This window comes from Bos taurus, chromosome 21 (assembly GCF_002263795.3).
Source record: "Bos taurus isolate L1 Dominette 01449 registration number 42190680 breed Hereford chromosome 21, ARS-UCD2.0, whole genome shotgun sequence".
Lineage (NCBI taxonomy): Eukaryota > Metazoa > Chordata > Mammalia > Artiodactyla > Bovidae > Bos > Bos taurus.
Window position 1 is genome coordinate 16228764 of NC_037348.1, and position 24073 is coordinate 16252836.

The window sequence follows — 24073 nt, forward strand, 5'->3', positions numbered from 1 at the left end:
GTATGGGTGGTTTTGATAGAAGAGTTCACAGCAGCTTCTGTGAAAATTGTTAGCACATGTTCTCCCCACCAAGCTAGTTGTGGCACCAGTTGTTCAAAGGGGATGTTGTGTTGTGTAGTGTTCGTATCGTGGTGGGCAGGTCACTTCAGGTGAATTGACTCAAGCTTGAATGTTTTTCCCTTAAATCTGAATGATAACTTTCAGTACCAGCTTAGATCGTTAGAAGCATTCCTTTTCCCAGGTGATAACAGTGCCAAAGGTGGAGTTTTTGCAGATTTGACATTTTCTGTCGTTGATGAATCACCTCTGAAAATACAGCAGTAGAGTTTGAAATATGTCTGTAAATCAGTCCACGTACCTGGTGTTGCCCGTTGAGTTCTGCCCTGTTTAAGGTAGTCGCGTTTCTGGAGTTGGAGAAGAGACCCATTGTGGCATTGTGCGGGAATCATTTCTTTTACTTTTATGATCTGTCTGGAGGACAGCGGGTTTTTTTTTTTTTTTTTTTAATCTTGCGTTCTTTGTGCGGAGAGGCTGGGCTCTTTGTATTCACAAAGGAACTCTGCTTGTGGCTTTGTCGTTTGGGAGTTATTTAGGAGGAAGACGGGACAGCTCAAGTTTGAGAAGCAGAGTTCTAATTGTTCACTTGGTCACATGCAGCCTTGGGGCCTGGCCGAGGTGCTTTCTGCCTTTGAGGATTAAGAATGTATATGGGTCAGTGGACAGGAATGACCAAAAGTTTTTGCCTGGGTCCTCCTGCTAAACGAGTGCTGTGTGTGTGCTTAGAACATAAGCTAGTGTGTATTTAAAGGACTTTTTCATTCTAGAGAGATCTTTTGCTAAAGATCAGGCCATTTCCCAAGAAGTGTCTTCTAAAAAGTGAAGTCACTAAAGAGAAGAAGAAACTGGTACTGGGTGCCTGCATATATATTACTGTGTGTTGATTTACATTCTCTCAATTCTTGACGGTAATCCTGTAAGATAGGTTTTATCCTCCCTGCCTTTTTGATGAGAAAAGTATGGTTCAGAGCTTTGACTTTGCCCCTCTCAGGTTAATGGACTATAATTTTCATCCAGGGCTTTGTGACTATAAACATACTCTAGTTTTTATTATATATGGCATAAGTCACATTTTTTATTCATTCTGATATAATTATACCCAACACAGCCGGCTTAAAATTCCAGCTTGTTCTTGTTGTAAATAGAAATCATTGTGGTCTGCCTTTCAAGTTTTCCTAGAATTCCTAAAAGCTTGCTGGGCTTCCATGTTTATACCTTGAAAGTAGCAGAAACTTGCCTGGAGAATTGTATTTTACTTCAGATGCAGGGGCTTTGTGGATCAGCATTAATAATTAACATTTACATACTCTTTCACGACTTCAAAGTGTTTTACAAACAGTTAATTAGTTCATGTTTAACCTATATTGGAAGTTGAAAGACCAGTTTTTTAGGTTCATTTTTAGCACTCCTGAAATGTTAGGAACATAAGCCTTCAGTAAGAAAAATGTAGGTACGAACTGTGAAACATGAAACATCTCTCCCGAGTCCCTTAGTTTTGCGCCCAGCTTAGCTCACGCCAGGAGTGTTTTTTGGGGTGGTATGCACATCTTTTGCTTAATGCCAGGGGATGGAATTATGTGGACTGTTAAATACAGGGTGCAAAGATCTGGATGATTCTGTGAACTGTGGTGCAGCTTTCTTTCCTGCAGTCCCTTCGATGTGAATGGTCCTTAATTCCTGTGGGGTTTTGAAGTGATTGCGAAGTGACTGGCACAGAGACTCTGGCAAGTGAACAGAGTCGTAATGCGTGCTAATTTCTGGGAAAAATTCTTTTCCTTTTCACTCCTGGCTTAGGAGGTAATAACTCTGTAACTAAAGACCTTGCTAGTCTCCTCACTTGTCACACGATTCCTTCTCCTCCCCCAATAAAATGGCATTTAACCCGGCAAAGTTGTATAGCTGCAGAAAGATTGCAAAGGAAGATGATAGTCAGTTCAGCTGTGTTTCTGTCACCTAACTAGCTGTGTGACTTTGAGCTGGTTACTGCTCTTCTGCCCTTGAATTCTTTTGTTCTGTGAATAGTGTGTTGAAGTCACCTTTCATTGAGTCCTCGCAGGGTGGCTGGCAGGATGCTACAAAACATACGCCCTTGGACATGAAATGGAACAGGTGGCATTTTCACATCAGTGAAGATTCTTCAAAGTTGCAGTGTGACTTCGTTCTTCCTACTTCGGTTTAGATAATTAATTTTCTTAACTATTGTTGCCAATCACCCTGCTGTACTTTAAATATCTCCCTTCCACCGCCCTTTGTCTAATACAGAACAATAAATAGAACCCTTTGGTAAATATTGTGTCTGTGTTATTTCCTTAAGACAGGATGTGCAAGTTCCTTGTCATCATTGCTTTATAGCCCTGTCAGTCAGAGGAACCTGTTGATGAATCCTTGTTGAGCTGATCTTGCCCGAGAAACCTTAGTCTGTGATGACAGAAAGGAGAAGGATTCTGAGAGCTTGGCATGTATACGTAACAACGTTTTTATTATGGATGTGAATCTGTCCTTTTAATGAGGCTAGGTAGGAATGGCCCTGAATTTTTTAGTCTGTCAAATCATGTTTTTCAAATCTTTTTTTCCACTGCCCTTTTCCTTCACTGAAAACTTACAAGTGAGATGAGTTGGCCTTTGAACCTTTTTATAATGTTAAATACACCCAGGTTTAAGCTTTTCATCCTGTTTGACCTAAATTTTTGGTAACTTGGAAGGAATGTTTGTTATACAGCTGAACCTTACTGTGAACTTTGAGCAATTGAGATTGACTTAGAAATGTTGGAACCCACCATGTTGTTTTAGAGGATGCCTGCAGGGTAACACGTTAATTAATACTTTTTTGAAAAAGGAGTCTTTTGGGGCCAAGTTTTGTATAAATTGGGCTTCACCGGTGGCTCAGATGGTAAAGAAACCGCTTGTAATGCTGGAGACACAGATTCGATCCCTGAGTTGGAAAGATTCCCCTGAAGAAGGTACTGGCTGCCTGCTCCAGTATTCTTGCCTGGAGAATCCTGTGAACAGAGGAGCCTGGTGGGCTACAGTCCACAGGGTCTCAGAGAGGCAGACCCAACTGAACAACTAACACTTGTATAAATTAGACAAGATAGAAGTTTTGGAAACTTCAGATGGTTCTGCAAAAGACCCTGTTGCTGGGAAAGATTGAGGGCAGGAGGAGAAGGGGACGGCAGAGGATGAGATGGTTGGGTGACATCACCGACTCAATGGACATGAGTTTGGGTAAACTCTGGGAGCTGGTGATGGACAGGGAGGCCTGGTGTGCTGTGGTCTATGTGGTTGCAAAGAGTCAGACGTGACTGAGCGACTGAACTGAACTGATGGCAAGTATCATAAACTACAGAAATAAATGAAGTTTTCTAAGATACTACGCCAGCAACTAGGTGAAAAGAATGTTCTTCCTGTTTTTTGAGTATCTTGGATTGTACTGTTTTCAGTGCGTTCTTTAATTTTTATGTATTTTCTTTGCCCTCTGTTTTCCCTCTCCCAGTTAGTTCAATAGGATTCATTGTCACATTGCTCACTGACTAGGTGGGCACAAGGTAAACCCACGTATCTGTATTTCCTCCTCGATTATAAGGTCGGGGAGGACAGACTGTATCTGCTTTGTTCGTTGCTGTATTCCCAGTACGTGGCATTGTTCATGACACATAGCAGTTACTCCTCAGGACATTAACTATATATTAATAACGTGCTTATTATTGATATCCGGTTGGCCAAAAAGTTTGTTTGGTTTTTCTCATATGATGGTATGAAAACTGAATGAACATTTTGGCCAACCCAATATTAATAAAATCTATTTTTTGAGACTAAATGAACAGATTTCTTTTTTTTTTTTTTAATCCCAGCATCAACTGTAGTTTGATTATGGTGAGTTAAATTAGCCTTTTGGGGGGAAGCGGAGGGCACCGTGTTAAATGGAAGATTGACCAGCGTTGTGACCTGGCCTGGCAGTGGTGTTTGTTCAGCTCTTCCTTGTTTTCTCTGTCTGTTGTTTTATATTTTAACCTGTTCCGCAGCTTCGTCACTGTCATATTCGTGTGGCTCACACGTGGGTGTAGCTGTGGGTTGCCTGCCTAATTTTTTAAAAATGTGTTTAAAAATCATATTCACAATAGAACACAATTGATCCCTGCAGGCCCATTACTCAGATTCTGGAGAATTAGTGAAATTTTGCCATTCTCTGCCACATCCCTTTTAAAATTACATACTGTGATATAATCTGTATAGAATAAAACAATATGTTTACTCCAGTTGTTTTGAAAGTTCCTACCAGACTTATTTTCTTAACAGTGAATTTTACATCAGACTTTCACTCCAGTGTTTAATGCTTGTAAACCATGAAATGTCTCTTAAGTCATGGCATGGTATGTTTCCAGGATACAGATCAGACGACTTTAACTCAAAGCTAGTGAATGCTGAGTAGGATTTTTTTTTTTCCCTTTCAATAGAATCATTTCAGAAATAGGATCATAAACCTTCTATTAAGCACTTTTGTGTGCAATCTGAGGTTTCTGTGAAATTAGACATGGAAAATTAAACAGAGCTGCACAAGTTACTGATCTTTGCAGTTTCTGAGTTCTCCCTTAGGTTTTTTTCCCCCTTCTTTGGATGACTGTTTCTCAAATACTAGTACAAGAATGTTACAATCTATACAAAATTATTGTTGGATTCATATCAGTAGCTTTTCACCACCCCCCGTAGAATTTAATGGTTCTTTTTTTCTTTTGAGAATCTATTTTTTCTTCCTAAAATGCATTCCTATTTATTTTGATTTTTTTGTGAAGGAAATATTTTTCAGGTAATTGAATATCTTCATAAATTTAGTACTTCCTTAAGAATTCATTTGGCAGTGTACATAAAGGTAGTGTTGATTTTAGAGTTGCTTCCTAATTCAGATTGTCATCTTAGAAGCTTTCATTTGAAGCCCGAGAACAATTGATCCACTGTTTTTCATGGCCCCTGTTTGTATACATTCTGTCCTTAAGCTCCTGAATTCTCTGAAATACCACCCCCCTGCCTCTACCCCCCCCCCACCCCCAGGTGCTATTTGGGTGCTTTGCCAAAAGCACTTGTGGCTGGCTGTCTAGAGATTTACCACTTTAATAGTTGCCTCTCTAGGATACGTGCCTGTAAACGGAGAATTTTCTTTCCTGAGTCTGAATAAAAGTAATGATTTACCTGTGAGATACCTCAGGACCCAAACAACCAAAGGAAACTCGGAGGAAAAATTGTATCTGTCCTGTCCCTTCAGTCTTGATGCCTGTGGAAATGTACAGGGCCCTGTTGCGGAAGACAACAGCTATCATTTAGTGGGAGCCTCTTGAACTGGATATCTTAACGTTTATCAGTTCTCACCTCTGCAGGGTGTTCGTATGATTTTGCCAGAGAAGGAGATTGAGGTCCAAGGAGGGTAATAAATAAATTAATTGTATTAATAGGTGTACTTAATCAGCAGACATTTAGGGTAACTTACTAGGTGCTGGGGGTCCAGGGGTGATCAGAAATAAAGACAACGTTCCTGTTCTTAAAGTGCTCTTGATTTTGTTTCTTAATTAACGTGTGATAGCAACAGTAGTAGTAACAGCTGCCGTCATTTGTTACAGCTTTCCCTGTGCCAGGCTTAGTCCTCTGTGTTCCTTACAGCCTTATTTCATTTTAATCCCCAGAGCTCTAAGAGGTGGGGTCAGCTACGCACAGTTAATGGATGAGAAGACTTGAGGCTCAGAGGGGCTGGAGAACTTGCTCAGGGTCTCACAGCATGTGGAAGAATTAGGACTTGAATGCTGGTCTCTGACTTCAGGGCCCAAGCTCTTCATGCATCAAGAACATTGCTACCAAGAGTTGAAATAAGTAATTATGTGAAAGGAACATCCACTGTGAGCTCTGATTTTGGCAGAACTTTGTGTAACTTTGACTTTGCCAGTAGATTTATTTTTAAAGTTCAGTTTCTGGTATATAATCTCTTATTCTAGAAGTCATCAGAGTTTGCATGATTCATGAGAGAGATTTTTTGTTTTATTTTTACTAACAGCAGTAATGTACAGTCCCTGCAGAAATTAAGGAATTATCCATAAACAAAAAAGTACACATAAGAATAAATGACACTGCCTGGAAAATATTTTGGGTACAACTGGTGTTTTTCTTCCCAAACTAAATTTGTAGAAGGTGTATGTGCATTTATGTATACCATATGTGATTGCATTTTATATGCTCTTAAGTATAAACAGATTATTAAGTATATTTCACAACTATACTTTTACACAATGTCAAGTGAATATAATGGCTATACAGTATTTCATTGTATGGATTTAGGTTTATCCTCTGATCACTCATTGCCTTTTTAATTTTTTTTTCCATTTTTTGACCATGTCACACCTCTCATGGGATCTTAATTCCCTGATCAGGGACTGAATCCATGTCTTTGGCAGTGAGAGCCTGGAGCCCTAACCAGTGGATCATGAGGGAGTGCCCTCATTACTTTCTTAGGAGTGGTGTTTCTTTTCTCTCCCCTCTGTCCCTCCCTTCCCCCTTTATCCTGTTGTAAACACTGCTGTGATGAACAGCCATGTACATAATCTTTGTATTCTTGTTTACTTATTTCTCACAGAAGTGGAATTGCTAGAGCAAAGACTGTATGTTTCAACAGCTTTTAATAAATATTGTTGTCTACAGAAAGCTCATTATCATTTACACTCCCACTGGCAGAGAATGAGTGCCTGTTTACCCTTTACTTCTCATCCTTTCTTTTTTGCCTGCGCTGTGTGACTTGCAGGAGGTTAGTTTCCCCAAGCAGGGATGGAACCCAGAGATTGAAAGCTTGGAATCCTAACCACTAGGCCACGAGAAAACGAACTCTCCATAATCTTAAAGCTGTTGTTGTTGTTTTAATCCAGTGTTTAAAAGGAAGTTTTAAATGCCATGGTAAAATTACTAGTAGAAGTACTGAACTACGGGCAACCAATTATAAGTAAAAGAACTCTATTTCTGAAAGAATAGAAAGAAGCTCGTGAAACATACTCCCTACTCTCTTAAGCACTGAGAGTTAATCTAAGTTGGTTCTCAGTATTAAAAGGCCCATAAGGGAACTTTCAAATAAAGTCTCTGATGGTCATGTTCTTCGGCAGCACCTTAATTAGCAGTCCTAATTAACTCCAGGAATGAGGTGCAGACGTGTTTCAGATAAGATTTGTAGAGATGATATAGAGTTAGGTAACCTTCTGCATACTTCACAGAGAAGCCGCGGGTGACAGAGGGTGAGATGGTTGGGTGGCATCATTGACTCAGTGGCCATGAGTTTGAGCAAACTTTGGGAGATGGTGAAGGACAGGGAAGCTTTCTTGTTCAGGCACTCAGTGGTGTCCAACTCTTGGCAATGCCAGGCTTCTCTGTCCTTCACCATCTCCCGGAGTTTGCTCAGACTCATGGTGTGCTGCAGTCCTCGGAGCTGCAGAGTCTGACGTGACTGAGCGACTGAACAACAACTACACAGTGATCCATGAGAGGATCTGTGGCCACTCTGGTGCACATCCAAATGCATATAAAAAGCTTTAAAAATCAATATTGTGTCTAACAATGGACATGCAGAATTTGCATATGTGCTCCAAATCACAGTCATGTGTTGACATTGTGGTTTAACCAAGAAAATAAAAATCAAATTAAAAATTGGTCCATTCTCTTGACGTACTAATATGGCCACATAGTTTTCTGTGAGACAGATGAGTTAACTGGTCTCACCTATGATAACAGTGATTTTTAATAAGGTAACATTTGTCAGAATTTTCAGTACTATAGGTAGGAAGAATCAGTTGCATAGCAAGTTATAAGTCAGGTAGATTGTGTAAGTTGGTCTCGGGCACTGTTGATACATCAAAGTGTGTCAGTTCTGTTGGGCATTCTTAGCAGTATTATGTGGTTGATCTTTAGCCTAGTCCTGGTTATAGAGAAAGATTTGCTGGTTGACTTAGTAGATAAATCATCCCTAGAAGAGTTGATTTATGAAAGCTCTATAACAGTGTTGCCTGGAACCTGTAGATTGTTATTCAGTTGCGGGAGAACAGCTGTGATCTTCTTGGAAACACCCAGTTTTTTATGTAGTATAGCTGATTCTTGAACTGTTCAGATTTCATCCTTATGTCTGGGTGTTTTGGTTTCATAGGAACCCTGTTAAGTGGAGTTTTGAGGACATCTTCTCCGCTGACCTGGATTTTCTGAGGGCTACTGCTTTGGAAATCTTGCGGGGTCAGAAGAGTTTTCACCTTCTTCTTTTCCCTGTTACAATCACATTGCTTGGACTTGAGTCTTAAAAAGTGTGCCATCCTGCATTCACTGTTTTCTCCCCCTTGGCAACTTGAGTCATTTTAATCCTAGCTTTTTCTTGACACACTGCCCTTTGGGAGATAAAAAGGGGAGTGACAACATTTAGCAGATCAGGCGAGGACTAGGATCTCAGCCTGTAACATTTCAGAGGATTCGCCCCTGGAGCCTGGGTTACTTTTTCTTTCTTGGCCTGTGGTTTGGGGCGTTAACCTAAAAGGCCTGGTAATACAGCAGTGCTAGGAGTTACGTGTTTCTCTGCAGTTGTTCTGGGACACATGGCAAGGTTACTGGGAACAAAGTAGTGAGAGAATAGACATGATATAAATAAACTGATTTACCAAACAGAAACAGACTCAGAGAACAAGCTTACGGTTGCCGGGAGGAAGGGGTAGTTAGGGAGTTTGGGGTAGACACGCACACACTGCTGTATTTAAAATGGATAACCAGCAGGGACCGCTGTCTAGCACAGGGAACTCTACTCAATGTTATGTGGCAGCCTGGATGGGAGGGGCATTTGGGGGAAGAATGCATTCAGGTATATGTGTGGCTGAGTCCCTTTGCTGTCCACCTGAAACTATTACAACATTGTCGATCGGCTGTACTCCAATACAAAATAAATAAATTTTAAGATTAAAAAAGTATTAGCAGAATGTAATGTGAGAGTAATAGAGTAATATAAAATTAGTAAGAAAGTAAGGATGTCAGATATAAAATTTGAGAATCAAAACTGTTGGACTGTGATGTAGGTAAAGGTAAATTTTGATGCAGAGCATTCTGTAGCTGAGAAAAACTTGATTGTTAAGTGGACAGACAGGAGATTCGGGATTCAGTAGATTTGGGTTCCAGACTTAGTTTTTTTACTGACAGTCTGGGGCAAGTCACTTAGACATACCCTTCCTGTCCCCAGTTTCTGCCATTAAAAGTGAAGTGCATCCATTTTTGTTTTTTAGTTTATGGTCTTTTTTCAAAGATATTCTCAATCCCTCGGGATTCCTTAGAGTTACATCAGGGGTCCAAGTAGGGTTGGGGCGGCCATGAGAAAGAGACCAAATTGTTCCCCATAGAGTAACTCCACTTGAAAAAATTTTGTGGGTTTCTTCTGACAGTTCCTTTGAAGAAGGTCCCATTGCCAACATCAATTTGGAAACATCTAGACTGAAACATGTTGAAAATGCCGTTGGATGCTAAGAAGCAGTGTTTCTGAATACTCTTGCATAGTCTCTGTTCTTGGTGTGACTCTCAGAGGTAGGGAGATGCTGGTTCCGGTTCAGTTGTGAAGTCACTGTGCAGAACGGTGGATAAAAGTGTGCTCTTTGTCTCTGCTGTGATGCCCCCTTTATGTGAGAGGCTTCTCAACTACACAGTTAGAAATCCAAAGTGCTTTTTACCTCTCCTAGCTTGGAGAATCTTAATAAAATGGTAAAGAAAACCGTATTCCGTGCTTATCAAAACGTTTGTACTGCCTGCCGCTTCTTTGAGCATCTGCCTTATGGCGTTTCATGTAGGTTGTCTCCTTTAACCCTGGGGTGGCCCTCTGAAGCAGCTGGGGTTAACTGTGCTGTTGGTGTGGACCATCCAGCTTCACGGAGATCGTGTGGCTTGGCCAAGCTCCCGCAGTTAGCAACGGGGAGAGCTGGGGTTTGAAAGTAGGATTGCGCTTCTAAAATATGTGCACGCGTTGTTGTTAGCTTGCCTCTCCTACATTTAGAGTAGACTTATAGCCGAAGAAATTGTAGCACCGTGACTACTCATGGTTACTCATTAGTGAAATCAGGCAATATAAGTAGTTGGCAGCTTTCATTGTTTTTATTTGTTTTTGCCTCGCCATGTGACTTGTGGGATCTCAGCTCCCTGACCAGGGGTTGAACCTGGTCCATGGCAGTGAACGCTTTGAAGTCATGAGCACTAGATCTCTAGGAAGCTCCCTTGCTGTTCTTAACCTGCTTTGGATTATGCCAAGGACTCTTAATCAGAGGGCAGAAATGGTTTGATCAGACTGAATATATATATTCCTTATCCATTATCTCCTTCCAGATAAGGAATAAGTGAGACATTTATCAGATTAGAGCAGGATGAAATAGTCTGTATGAAAGCTTGGAAATGATTCCTGAAAGAATAATAGATGTGAAGACAAACAGACTTCTGCAGTAGGTGATGCTGAATTCTTCTATAGATTACATTAGTTCATAATCAGCGTGAGATTCATGATATCCATAAAGCTAGGGAAATTTGGTGATAACTTGATGCCTCGAGAACAAGTTTACTGTGATATTACTTAATTGCGAAGAAACTAGGCTTTTTTTTTTTTCCCCTTCAAAATGTAATAATTGATTACTGGGCATTGTAAAGACACCACCTGGTGATGCTGCTCACCAGGGTTTCTAGCTCTTCCTTACTCATGTGAGAAGATGGATCACCCAGTATCAAGTCCACCTGTGACCGGGTGTCCTGCTGCAAGCAGTGAAATTGAGCAGAAATGACACACGTCACTTTGGGACGAAAGCATTTAAAAGCCGCTGTGAAATCTTCTCTCTTTCCCTGCTGTTGGGATCCCGCCACGTGGCTAGTGCAGAGGGAATGCTGAGTTGAGAAGGACAGTCTCTGTGAATTTCCTGGGACCCGTGCCGATGAGCGAGAAATGAACTTTGAGTCCCGCCTGCACCACCGTCGGGCTGTCTGTGTACTGTAACCTGGCCGGTGCTGATGTTACTGCCTGTGGGTCACCGCATGCGTGTCAGTACTGACTGGTGTAGAGGACTGCCGAGGAGAGGCGCTGACCGAGAGCAGAGCCAGGTTTGTGCGGACGTAGGGGAACTCGGTGACACAGCAGCCAAGCTGCTCTTTCAGCTGTCACCCATTGTATGCTCTGTCAGTGTAATGCTTCCAGAAATACAGCTTCGGTGCTGTCACTGCCCTGCTTGAAAACATTAATAGCTCCTCAGTGCCCACAGAATAAAACCTCAGTCCGGCCCACCACACGCTTTGAACCTGTTCTCTTGCCGTGTTGAACTGGACATGCCTTTGCCCATTCATGCGTTTGAGACACCCTTGCTGGTCACTTTGCCTGCCTGTGCTGAGATCTCACTCTGGGAACACACAGAATGTTCCTTACCATCTCCGCATGTCCAGATTTGACTCGGCTTTTACATGCGCCTTGAAGGATACTTCCTGTTGAAACCCTGCTTCATTCTTAGTAGTGGTGTAGAGTTTCTCCTTCTGACTTCTCAAGCCTTTCAGGCGTGCCGCTGTCCCGTGTTGTGTTTTTCCGCTGCGTCTCATTCCCTCTCCTGGGGGTTATGGCACACCTTTCCCTAGCTCCTAGCATAGGGTAGGGACTCAGTGATATTTACCGAGTGAGTGGCTGTTAGAGGGTGATTGTGTTGAAAACTCAATGATTAATTTGCTTCTGTTTGACAAGTGGTGTTATTGTTCCTTACTTTGCCTTCTTTGCTTGCGCTTTCCGCCTCCTGGCTTCTGGGGTTAAGTAGTAGGACCTTATGTGGCAATGGCATTAAAAAAAGAAAAGCATATCTACAATGCTGTATCCTAGAACACACTGGACACTGAGTCTTCTTTGCCATTGTGTGAGGTCTGTCTTGTGTTTTCTTAAAGAGTTACCTTAGCACTTCTTGATGTGACATGTGGGATAATTCTAGGGCATAAGAATGTGTGGGTCAATGTTTTAACCAGCTCAAACTTTTTTGTCTTGATGTTTTGCTGTCTCTATTGACGATCTCCTGAAAAATATGTGCCACTGATTCAGAATTTTGAAATGGGTGGTGAAAAAGACCCAGATCCTCCTCTGGTTTGGCTGTTAGCTAACTGTGGTAGTTTTGGTCATGAACTTGGTATCCACAGAACAGGTGGGCTGGACAAGACTCTGTGATTCTTTTTCTGATTTTGCAGAGGACCAAGTACTTTGAATTCTGATCTGGTGTGGATGCAAGAATTGGAGACAGCATCCTGCTACAGTTGGGACAGGATGAGGGAGCCTGTGGATTTATGGATTTATTGAGTGCTTACTCTGTTCTGGATGCTGTCTGTTCACTGTTTTGTGAGGGAGTTTTTATTTCCATGTTTCAGTTAAGGAATTGGGGGCTCCAAGAAGCTGTGAGGATCCTTGTGTAGGCCACACAGCTGGTCAGAGCGGGATCCAGAACACTGGTCCAAATCAGTCTCACTCCAAAGCCAAGGCTCACTTACAAAGCCCGTTGTAAATTGCAGGCAGTTCTTGGTTTTGCTAACAGAGTGGCCTTTGGGGCAGAAAGAAGGAGGGTCTGGATGTGTCTTGAAGGACACACTGCATGTTGCATATGATAGTTGGTAGAATAATCTCAGAATACAAAGGAGAGTGACTGGATAAACTCTCTTTTCCTGGATCTTCTGTTACCCTGTGTACCTTGTTAGAGTGGAGTCATGGCCTTTGTTCTTGTGCTTTACGTCCTGAGAGAAGGAACTTGACTGAAGTCCCCACAACTTCGTGTGGGTTTTAAGTTTTGCTTGCTCCTCAGTAGTGTTTGCGACGTTGGGCTGCATACAAAGCCTTTTCGAAATGTAGTTTTTGTGTGTGTAAAATGGAGTAAACAATACCTGCTATAGCATGCTGCTGGATTCCGTCTGTAGTTGCAGCTGTTATTGGGGAAAAAAGTTTTCAGCACAAATCATGGTCCAGGATGATGGAAGATAAGAGAAGACCTACGCAGAAGGCACTGACTTTGGCCGTGTGCGTTCCTGTTAAGAAGTAAGTTATTTGTGTCTTCCTGTTTCAGGACACAAGGGTTTCCTAGTGCCATAGTAAGTTGCTTGCAACTTGTTTCATTGCGGAGTATTGTAAGTACAATTAAATGTAATAATCAACATCTCAGAGCAGAACTTAGACACTTTGAGGGGAAAGTATATGAGCATGAAACTAACTTTCTAGGGGTAAATTACCTGGGGATTCTGTTCAGCAGACATTTGAAGCATCCTGTTATGTGCCAGGCCCTGAAAGAACCAATGGAGAGTAAGACACAGTCTCATGTCACTAAAAGTGCATCTCTAGAGGGTAAGCATCTTGCTCACAAGACAAAAATTAATGTTATGCCAGTTGTAAGTAGTATTAGCACATTGAAGAAAATGAGCAAAATGAATGGAACCAGCCACTAGGAATGCAAAGATAATTTTTTTTCTTGACTGCGCTGCACAGCCTGTGGAAACTTGGTTCCCCAGCCAGGGGTGGAACCCACACCCCCTGCCTTAGAAGCCTCGAGTCGTAATCACTGGACCACCAGGGAAGGCCCGCAGATAATTTTTGAGTGAGATGGAAACTTATGGTATGAGAGTGATACCTAAAAAGCTCTAAGGGACACAGGTGAGGGGTGGGATATTTGGATTGGATCTTAAAGCGTGCATGTAGGAGTTGGCCAAGCGTGGGTTGAGGAGAGAAGGAATAGAACAGTGGCCCTGTGGGACAGCGTCGGGTCAGAGAAGCACAGCCGGCCCTATGCTTGCGCAGTGGGTGGCGTGTGTCATGTGGGTGGTTAAGGTAGAATGGGTGGAGTGTCTCCGTGTCACGCTAGGAATTGAGTTTGTCCTCCTGAAGCTAAAGGGAGGAGCCTCGGTTTTTATTTTGGATGATTCGTTCTGGGAGCAGTATGGGTAGTGACTTGGTGACAGGGGAGCGCTGCCCCCAGAAGAGGGGGAAGAGACAGTCAGCATTGTCTGTGGCAGCAGTGCTGAGGGGCTGGGTGGTGCAGAGAGGAGAGGGGCGTCAGCAGATCCACTGGGCGTTGTCCAGGTCGCGTGGATTAAGCTTGGTGAGTAGGTGGTGGGACGGAGTGGGTCCAGGGTGACTGGACGGTTGCAGCTCAGGCTGCGGGTGAATGACTGTGTACTGAGCGGCCTGATTCACCCTGGCATGGTGGGTATGGAGGAGCAGGTTTCCTAGAGGAGGTGACATTGGAGCCGAGCTTAGATTACCTCTTTCCTTGGTTTTTGTTCTTGCTTACACTCCTTTAGAGGTCATTTATTCATCCAGAAAACACTGTCAGTTCACTGTGTGCCAGTAATCTTTATTTTTTAAATTAAAGTAGTTTTGGTGAAATACACATTGCGTGAAATCTGCGATATTAACCATTTTTAGGTGTGCAGTTTGGTGGTGAGTGAAAGTCATGTCTGACCCTTTGTGACCCCGTGGACTACACAGTCCTTGGAATTCTCCAGGCCAGAATACTGGAGAGGGTAGCCTTTCCATTCTTCAGGGAATCTTCCCAACCCAGGAATTGAACCCAGGTCTCCCGCATTGCAGACGGATTCGTAAGTGCATTTACGTTGTTTTGTAACCATCGCCACCATCTGTTTTCTGAAATGAAACTGTACCTATTAAACAATAACTACTTGTTTTCTCCTAACCCCCAAGCCCCCACCATTCTACTTGCATCCTTTTAGTTTAGCTGTTCTGGGTACTTTATGGGAGAAGGCAATGGCACCCCACTCCAGTAGTCTTGCCTGGAAACTCCCATGGACGGAGGAGCCTGGTGGGCTGCAGTCCATGGGGTCGCTAGGAGTCCGACACAACTGAGTGACCTCACTTTCACTTTTCACTTTCATGCATTGGAGAAGGAAAGGGCAACCCACTCCAGTGTTCTTGCCTGGAGAATCCCAGGGACGGGGGAGCCTAGTGGGCTGCCGTCTATGGGGTCGCACAGAGTCGGACACAACTGAAGCGACTTAGCAGCAGCAGCAGCAGGTACTTTATATAAGTAGAATCATCATAGCGTTTGTCTTTTTTGTCACTGGCTTGTTTCACTTAGCATCAGGTCCTCAAAGTCCACTTGTGTCTCAGAATATCCTTCTGAGGCCGAATAGTATTCAGTGTATGGATGTACCACGTTTTCTTTCTTCATTCATCCACCAGTAGACTGTTCAACCAATAGAGTTGCTTCTGCCCGTTAGCTGTTGTGAATAATACTGCTGTGGACATGGGCATGCAAATATCTCTTGAAGTTCCTGCTTTCAGTTCTTGGAGTGTATACACCTATAAGTGGAATTGCTGGATTATATGGTAGTTCTATTTTTAATTTTTTCAGGAACCACCATACATTTTTCCCATGGTGGTCAACACTGTCTCACATTCCCATCAGCAGCGCCCAAGAATTCCGATTTCTCCACGTCCTCTTGTTTTCCCCCCCTCAGTAGTAGTCATTCTAATGGGTGTGAGGTGGTATCTCATTGTAGTTTTGATTTACATTTCTCAAATAATAATATTCAACATCTTTTCATGTATTTATTGGCCATTTATTTATCTTTCTTGGAGAAATATTCCAAGTTCTCTGCCCATTTTAAAAAATTGGGTTCTTTAAATTTTTGTAATTGAGTTGAAGGAGTTCTTTATATATGCTGTATATTAACCCCTTATTGACTGCAGCCATGAAATGAAAAGACGCTTGCTCCTTGGAAGAAAAGCTATGATCAACCTAGACAGCATATTAAAAAGCAGAGACATTACTTTGCCAACAAAGGTCCGTCTAGTCAAAGCTATGGTTTTTCCAGTAGTGATGTATGAATGTGAGAGTTGGACTATAAAGAAAGCTGAGTGCCAAAGAATTGATGCTTTTGAACTGTGGTGTTGAAGACTCTTTAACAGTCCCTTGGACTGCAAGGAGATCCAACCAGTCCATCCTAAAGGAAATCAGTCCTGAATATTCATTGGAAGGACTGATGCTGAAGCTGAAACTCCAATACTTTGGTCACCTGATGTGAAGAACCGACTCCTTGGAAAAGACCTTGATGCTGGGAAAGATTGAAGGTGGGAGGAGAAGGGGATGACAGAGGATGAGATGGTTGGATGGCATCACCGACGTGAGTTTGAGTAAGCTCCGGGAGTTAGTGATGGACAGGAAAGCCTGGCGTGCTGCAGTCCATGGGGTTGCAAAAAGTCGTACATGACTGAGCGACTGAACTGAAACCCCTTATTGAATATGTGATTTATAAATGTTTTCTTCTAGTCTGTTCTTGTGTTTGTGGCCTTTGATGCAGCCAGTATTCTTTTGGGTTTAGTCACTCTGTTGTGTCTGACTGTTTGTGACCCCATGGACTGTAGCCCACCAGGCTCCTTTGTCCATGGGATTCTCCAGGCAAGAATACTGGAGTGGGTTGCCATTTCCTCCTCCAGAGGAATCTTCCCAACCCAGGGATCCAACCCACATCTCCTGCATCACCTGCATTATTGGCAGGTTCTTTACTGCTGAGCTGCTGGGGAGGCCCGGCATTGCACAAGCAGCGTTGGATAAGACTGCTGGTGTGCCAGCCTGAGCCTTGGCGGGGGTGCTCAGGTGAGTTTGAGTAGTCATGGTAACTGGAAAGTTGTGTGCTCTGAGTGAAAAATAATGTCGGTTTTACTTAACGTTCTCCATGAAGCAGGAAATTTTCACTTTTATCAAATCTCAGCCTTTATAGTACCTTTCTCTCCCCGCCCCCACCAGTGCTGCGTGGCGTGTGGGATCCTAGTTCCCTGACCAAGGAATCAGACTTGTGCAGGTCAAGCCTGGAGTCCCAGCCACTGTGCCACCAGGGAAGTCCATATGGTACCCCATAGATAAAGGATTCATTCAGAGTGAAAGACCGATGACTTTAATAGAGGGCTTACCACTAACCTATGAGGAACTACCTACCATTGTCAAGTTTTAGTATAATATCAAAGGAAAATACTCACAATTATTTGAAAAGGCTAAAAAACTCTTTTCCTAGCTGTGGATCTGAAGCTGAATTTTTTTTCATATACTTCAGTCAGAACTTCATATGTTACGTCGTTTGAATGCAGAAGCAGACATGAGAATCTAGTAGTTATCTTAAGCCAGATGTTAAAGAGATATAAAATATATGCGAAAATATAAAACAAGCCACTTTTTCATGAAACTTATGTTTTGGGGAAATACAGTTATTTTTCATAAAAGCAGGTTATTTTAACATTTCATGATTTCGTTCTGTATAGTGAGTTTGTTCTGTATAAAGTTTGAGAACACTGACTGTAGGTTACAGGTGGGAATTAGCTTCTGAGGGGAATCTTTAGATCCCGGCGTATCTGGAAATCCGTACAGGAGCCACACACAAGAAGAGAGAAATAGTTTCTGTTTTATTGTGCCGAGTTTCTGGGCACTTAACATGTGTCTGGCCCTGTGCCAAAGTACCTATATTAATTACTTCCTCTAATCTTTATCTTGCAGTGCATATATTTCCCCAGTTTTACAAATCAGGAAGCAGAGGCACAGAAAGACAGAGAGGTTAAGTCATTGGCTCACACTTATTCAGGAGGTTAAGTAGCAGAGCCAGGCTTTGGGGCTCGCTCAAGTCTGATTCAAAAGCCTGAGCTCTTTGCGATTCTCTACCACCGCACAGAAAGCTGTGTGTCATGAATCAGCACCATAAACATGCTGCGGATCAGTTATTGGAATAAAAGTGCATTATCTTTTTTGGGGGGGCTGTGCTGTGGCAGGCAGGATCATCTTAGTTCCCCGACCAGGGGTCAGACGAGTGACCCCCTGCAGTGGAAGTTCAGAGTCTTAACCACTGGACAGCCAGGGATGTCCTGAAGAGTGCATAATCTGGAGATGGCTCATGGAGGGCTCCGGCTTGGCTAAAGGTCCTGCCTATGGTTGGTTTTTTTGGTTTGTTTTTGAACCCAGGCTGTAGTCTGCTGCTGTTTCATGGAACCAGATCCTTAGAAGGTGAGCAGAATTTCACAGCAGACCCTGCCTGGAAGGCTGTAGGCTTTGTGTCTTTGTTTTATTTTGCAGATTGGTTTATTTTTGGCTGTGCTGGGTCTTCGCTGCTGCACATGGGCTTTATCCAGGTGCTGCGAGGAGGGGGCTCCTCTCTGGTAGTGGCTCCCGGGCTCTAAGCACAGGCTCAGTAGTTGTGGCTCACAGGCTTAGCTGTTCTGTGTCATGGGGGATCGTCCCAGACCGGGGATCGAACCCGAGTCTCCTGCACTGCCTGGCTGATGTTTCACCGCTGAGCCACCAGGGAAGCCCGGCTTTATGTCTCATAGGTAGTAGTCGTTAGTATGTGGTATAGCTCAAGGTGGGGGAGACTCAGGGCGGCTGTAGTTCAGAGACCCTCGCTTGGGCTAGTTGCTGCTCCTGGTTTCACTCAGGGGTACAGGAAACTTTGGTTTGGTTTGGTTTAGTCACTAAGTCGTGTCTGACTCTTGTGGCCCCATGGACTTTAGCCCACCAAGCTCCTCTGTCCATGGGATTTTCCAGGCAAGAATACTGGAGTGGATTGCCATTTCCTTCTCCAGAGGGTCTTCCTGACCCAGGGATCGAACCCAGGTCTTCTGCATTGCAGGCAGATTCTTTACCGACTGAGCTATGAGGGAAGCCGCCAGGAAACTTTAGGTCATCAAAGTGTCGTTTTGGATCAGAGGTTGGTTTCCCCGCTGGCAGAAGAGGAAACGGGAATGGGGTTGAAGGCGGTAAATCAAGGATAGTGCTGTGTGTCTGATTCCGGGCTCTTGGGTGTTACTTGCTGAGAGCATCGGGTGACCTCAAGACAATCAAGTGTGAAAGCAGATTGACAAAAGGGGGAGCCAGCGCACCCAGGCACCTCGCACAGGAGCTGCATTGTTGTGGTTTCCATTCCGGATGTGTGCGGCCCGCTCGTTGGGGATCACCCGCAGATCCCTTGTTTCTGCCTGGTGGGACGGTTTGCTGCCGGAGAGGGCGTCACCAGCGCTTGCACTCTCACCTCGGTGTCCCAGATGCTCGAGCAACTGGGCATGCTACTGTTCAGATACTTCAACATTGTCTTTGTAAACTTGTTCTGAAATTAATTAGAGGAATAGTTTTATTTATGCTCCACATTGTAACGCTTTATTAAAGAGTGTGTATATTTTACTTTGTGCCTGTGTGCTCAGTCTCTCAGTTGTGTCCAACTCTTTGCTACCCCGTGGACTGTAGCCCACCAGGCTCCTCTGTGCGTGGGATTTCCCCGGCAAGAATACTGGAGTGGGTTTCCATTTCCTTCTCCAGGGATCTTCCCTACACAGGGATCGAACCCAGGTCTCTTGCGTTGGCAGACGGATTCCCTGAGCCACCAGGGAAGCCCCATATTTTTTATACTCTATTATAATTAGTAAGCTCTCATTGTTTTCTTTCTTTTTAACCCCCTCCAAGGAAATGGAAATGAGTATCTGTTTTAGCCCAAAAAGTCCGGAAAGGAGGTGTGTACTTCTTTTTTCGTATTTTGGTCTTGACCAACTCTAGCTTTATACCCAGGTTTCTTATACTGTGCCTTCAAGCCAGTCTTACTTTTGCTCAGCATTGCTGTGGCCACATGTAATTGGAACTTGTCTTTTGGACTTTTGTATTATGTAAATAGGCTTTTACAGGGGCAAATTTAAACTGTTGCGAAGATTGCCTATTCATTTCTAAAACTGTATTTTGTGGTGGAATTGAATTGCTAATTGTGTTGAAGGAGTTTTAAAATGAGGGGAAGACAAAACAAGAACTTATGAATAGTTGCACAGTTTAAAAAAAAAATGAAGAGGAGGAAAAGGAACATTGTGCTTTTTCTCCTCTGAACTGGTCAATAGCTATTTATTCCAATGATCATTAACAGAAAAGATTCCCAGACATAATGAAAATGAGTTTTAGTGAGATGTAGCTGATTATATATAGAACGAAGATGGAAAATGTGCTATAAATACAAACGATACAGCTTCAGAGTGTTCCTTTATTTAGTAATTTGGGAAGAGTTAGGGAGCTCCAGAGTTGGATAAGCAAGTTGGTGGACTCCGTGTTTCGTTAACTCTTATGTCAGAATGCCTTTTCTTCATGTAGATGGGTTTCTAAGATGAATGGTTAATTTGTTCTTGGTTCTTTTCAATTACTGTCTTTGAGCAAATGACAAATTGAAAAGATGTCCTAACTCTGAGACTCTTGGCATCTGTTTGAATCTTTTTCTTCATCCTTCCCATTGTATTTGCGAAGTATATGACTGGATGAGACTTGCATGGCCTGGGAGGAGGGTTAGTTTTCTGTTTTCTAAAGTTGATGCCAGGCTTTGTGTTACATAGGTTTTCAGCTTTTTGATGAAGGGAAAAACCTACTTGGGAGAAAGGCTATATTATGTGAGCTTTCTTGGTTGAGTTCTCTGGAATTGGGATGTTTCGTGTGTTAATTTAGTTTCAGATTTGGGGTGGTAGGGAACTTACTCTAGAAGTCTGATCATTTTTTTCTTTGCTTAGTCTTCTGTGAAATTTCAGAGAGCAATGACTTTTTAAAGTGAGATATGCATAGATGGAAGATTAGCTCCGAAAATGTGACAGGAAGTTTCTGAGAGAACTGGTGCTTTGACTAAGCTTGGAATTTGTGGCTCGAGATAGTTATAAACAGAAAGATGTTGAGTCGGTATGGTAAAGGGCAGTAGAAAGATTTGAACAAAGGTGGAGACATAATAGAACAGCTGTATCTGCTTTGAGAAGGCAAGTAGAGATGACTTTGAACAACACTGATTGGAACTACATGTGGATTTTTTCAGTAGTAAATATTATAGTATTACATGGTCCACAGACATCGAACCGTGGATACCGAGGAACATATATGGTGGGCCGACTATAAGTTCTGTGTGGATTTTCAGCTTAGCTCAGGATCAGCGCCCCTAACCCATGCTTTGTTCAAGGGTCAGCTGTTGCAGTCTGAAACCTCGAGAGTGTTAAAGAAGAATAGGATGAGATTATCCTTTTATAAACTCAGGAGTTCACTGGACTGCCAGATACTTAAGAGATACTATTCTGAACAACTATTTGTTGTGCAGTTTATATTTAGCTCTGTGATATGTGCTTGGGGAAAGAGTCACAAAAGAAATATATGTTAAAATTACCTCAGTAATTTTGGAGGGGTACTTTGTAAGCAGCCTGATTAGCTTTGGGTTTAAGCCTCACTTGTGGGTAGCCAGGGACTGTGGCAGACTGGTGCCTTTTTATTCATTCTGTTAGTCTCCCCTCTCCCTGCTATTAGTTCACTTGGGAAATCATCCATCTCCTTAATGTAAAATCACACCTTATACCCCTCGCTGCGAGTACCATAGTCACGGCTGGTAGCCACAATAATTCAGGACCTTCAGTGGTCAGTGAGTGTGCCCGAGGTTCTTAATTTCTTCTACGGCTGACTAGTTTTCAGTGGGGAAAAGGAAATCTGAGAGCATTTGGGTAATTGGCTGTGACCTGCAAGACATATGAAGTATCACATCACATCATGATAGATTATGGGAACTCTGGTGTCTGTTGGAAAGCTAGAGATAGCGTCAAGGTCATTCTCCAGAAAACTGACCCATCTGAGGACCAGTGTGTTCGCTCTAGTCCGTTCTCACCAAGACCACAGTTTCCTTGTCTCTTCCTCTTCTTCCTTCTCCACTTAAATTTTAGGCATTCTACACACAGGCTTCCTTAACAGTTTACTGGAACAGGGAAGATGACCTGTCCTCCTAGGGTTATATACTTACTAGAATTGGCATTTGTTATCTGTGGTGGGGTTTGATATGTTGGTATCGTAGAGATGTGTTAGATTTCAGTATGAGATATGGGATTTTATTCACCAAACGGTCTTGCTTCCTTTCTTCCCAGAAGATTTTATTAATGCTTAGCTTGAACAACTTAACTTGATTTTTGTAATAATTTTTTCTTACAAGCTTGCTCATTTACTAACAGCAGGTCACTTTTTCTTGCTGTTTTTTTGTTTTTTTTTTTAATGCTGAGTTGGTCCTAGAGTAGTATTAGAAATACTCATGTTCATTCTAGGTAGGGGTGAGGTCTTTCCTCCTCCTAAATAGATACCAAGTAAGTTCCGGTAGTTTTGGACTTTGCAATTTTAGAAACCTCATTTTGTGTGAGATTTTGACTGCTTTTTTTTGTCTTAAAATTGTTGTGTATGAAAATGAATCTTTCTGATATGTTTTGATAAAATTGGAACAGCATTCAAACAACAGACCTTTAGGTATTTATGTAAAAATAAACCAGAAATCACAGAAATATGGTTTTGGAGCATTGGTCAATGTTGCTGAGTTAATCAGTATGGTTGAGGGGTATTTTTCAGACACAGAAATATTGAAATGCAATGACAGGTCACACAGTGTTAAAAGAGCGGTCCTTTGTTAACCCATTGACAGGCTTTTTGTGATGCTTATTTGAGCGCAGTGGTGTCAGAGGCAGGATGTGTTACGTATGTTTGTTTGCTTGCTGCCGTTCACTGCCTTTCTCCTGTGTTCTAGCCGTTATGTCCTAAGTACCCACTCACCCTCAGCCATGACCAGTGAAGAGGATGACATTATTGTAATTTCATAGAAGGAGGAATTAAACCCAAATATTGGTCAGATGTTCAGATTGCACAAAACCAAGGGAGTTATTGATCTTGGGAATTAAACCTAAATCTGTCTGGCTCCAACTTAGCACTGTCTGATAGAAGTACAAAGTGAGCCTCATGGAATTTAAAACTGTAGTAGCAAAAAACAAGTGATGTTAATTTTAATATTTAACTCAAAATACACAAAAATATGATTTCAACATATAATTAATATGGAAATTGAGATATTGTACCTTTTTTTGGCACCGAGTCTGAAAGTCAATGCGTATTTGACACACACAGCACATCTCAGTTTGGACTGCCCCCCCTCCTTTTTTTTAATGGGGACCATTTTTAAAGTCTTTATTAAATCTGTTACAATATTGCCTCTGTTTTTCTGTTTCGGTTTCTCGGTCCTTGGCCCTGAGGCAGGTGGCATCTTAGCTCCCCCCCAGGGATCGAGCCTGCAGCCCCTGCACTGAAGGGTGAGGTCTTAACCACTGGCCCACCAGGGGAGACTAACTGCCTGGTGTGGCTGGTGCCCCTGGACTGGATGGTGCAGTCCTAGCGCTTGTGATGTTGCTGCTGTTCTGGTTCAGCGTCAGCCCAAGCTGTGCATGTTTTTGATGTCAGCTTAGAGCTACAGTCGTAGCATTGACTACTCAAGCGTATTTCTGGAGGTTTTCAGGAATTCAGTCACATACTTGTCCTTAATAATAAAGACCACAAGTGGCTAAGAACGCTTTTAACCACAAAAGGGGAACAGCTGAAATAGTGTACATGGGTTTAAGGTAGATAATTAAATTCAGCAGTCTACTTTCAGTGTCTACTGGGTGTCAGGCATTGTTACATGTTTAGAGATTAAAATAAGAAAATAGACTCTTACTCAAGAATCTCACTCCCAAGAGTTTAATTAGAACAGTTGTTTCCAGAAAGAAAGAAAAAATTTCCCCATCTGATTGGTATTGATGGGAAGAGTCCAACTGTGTATCTCTGTGTGCATTTTAAGAAAGTATTACCTTGAACTGAAAGGGTTAAATTGCGAGCCCCAGAACAAGTTTAAAAAATGCTGTTCTCCTTCTGATAGTCTGTGGCTTGCCATTATGTTGCCACATTTCTGTTCCTGATAAATTGAACTGTGGTCATGCTGATTAACTTGGTGTGCATTTCCCCCTAAGCTTTTCATACAAGTATCGTCTTGAGTGTGATTGTATGTCAGTACTGAGCTGGATATCATCATGTGGAGGGTTGTTTGGTTGCCAGGTAGATGGAAGTAGAGGTGCTTCATCATTTACATTTCAAGAGTTGGTTGCATTCTGGTTTACTTGAGTTGGGGAGGAGAGTAATGTTTTTCCAAATTCACTCTTTTTTCTGGT

At 42.6% G+C, this 24073-nt stretch overlaps 1 protein-coding gene across 11 annotated transcripts in view; it reads left to right on the top strand.

The window, feature by feature from the left end:
• The window catches only part of AKAP13 (A-kinase anchoring protein 13), a 324467-nt gene that overhangs the window by 13471 nt on the left and 286923 nt on the right, over positions 1–24073 (top strand). The window lies entirely within an intron of this gene.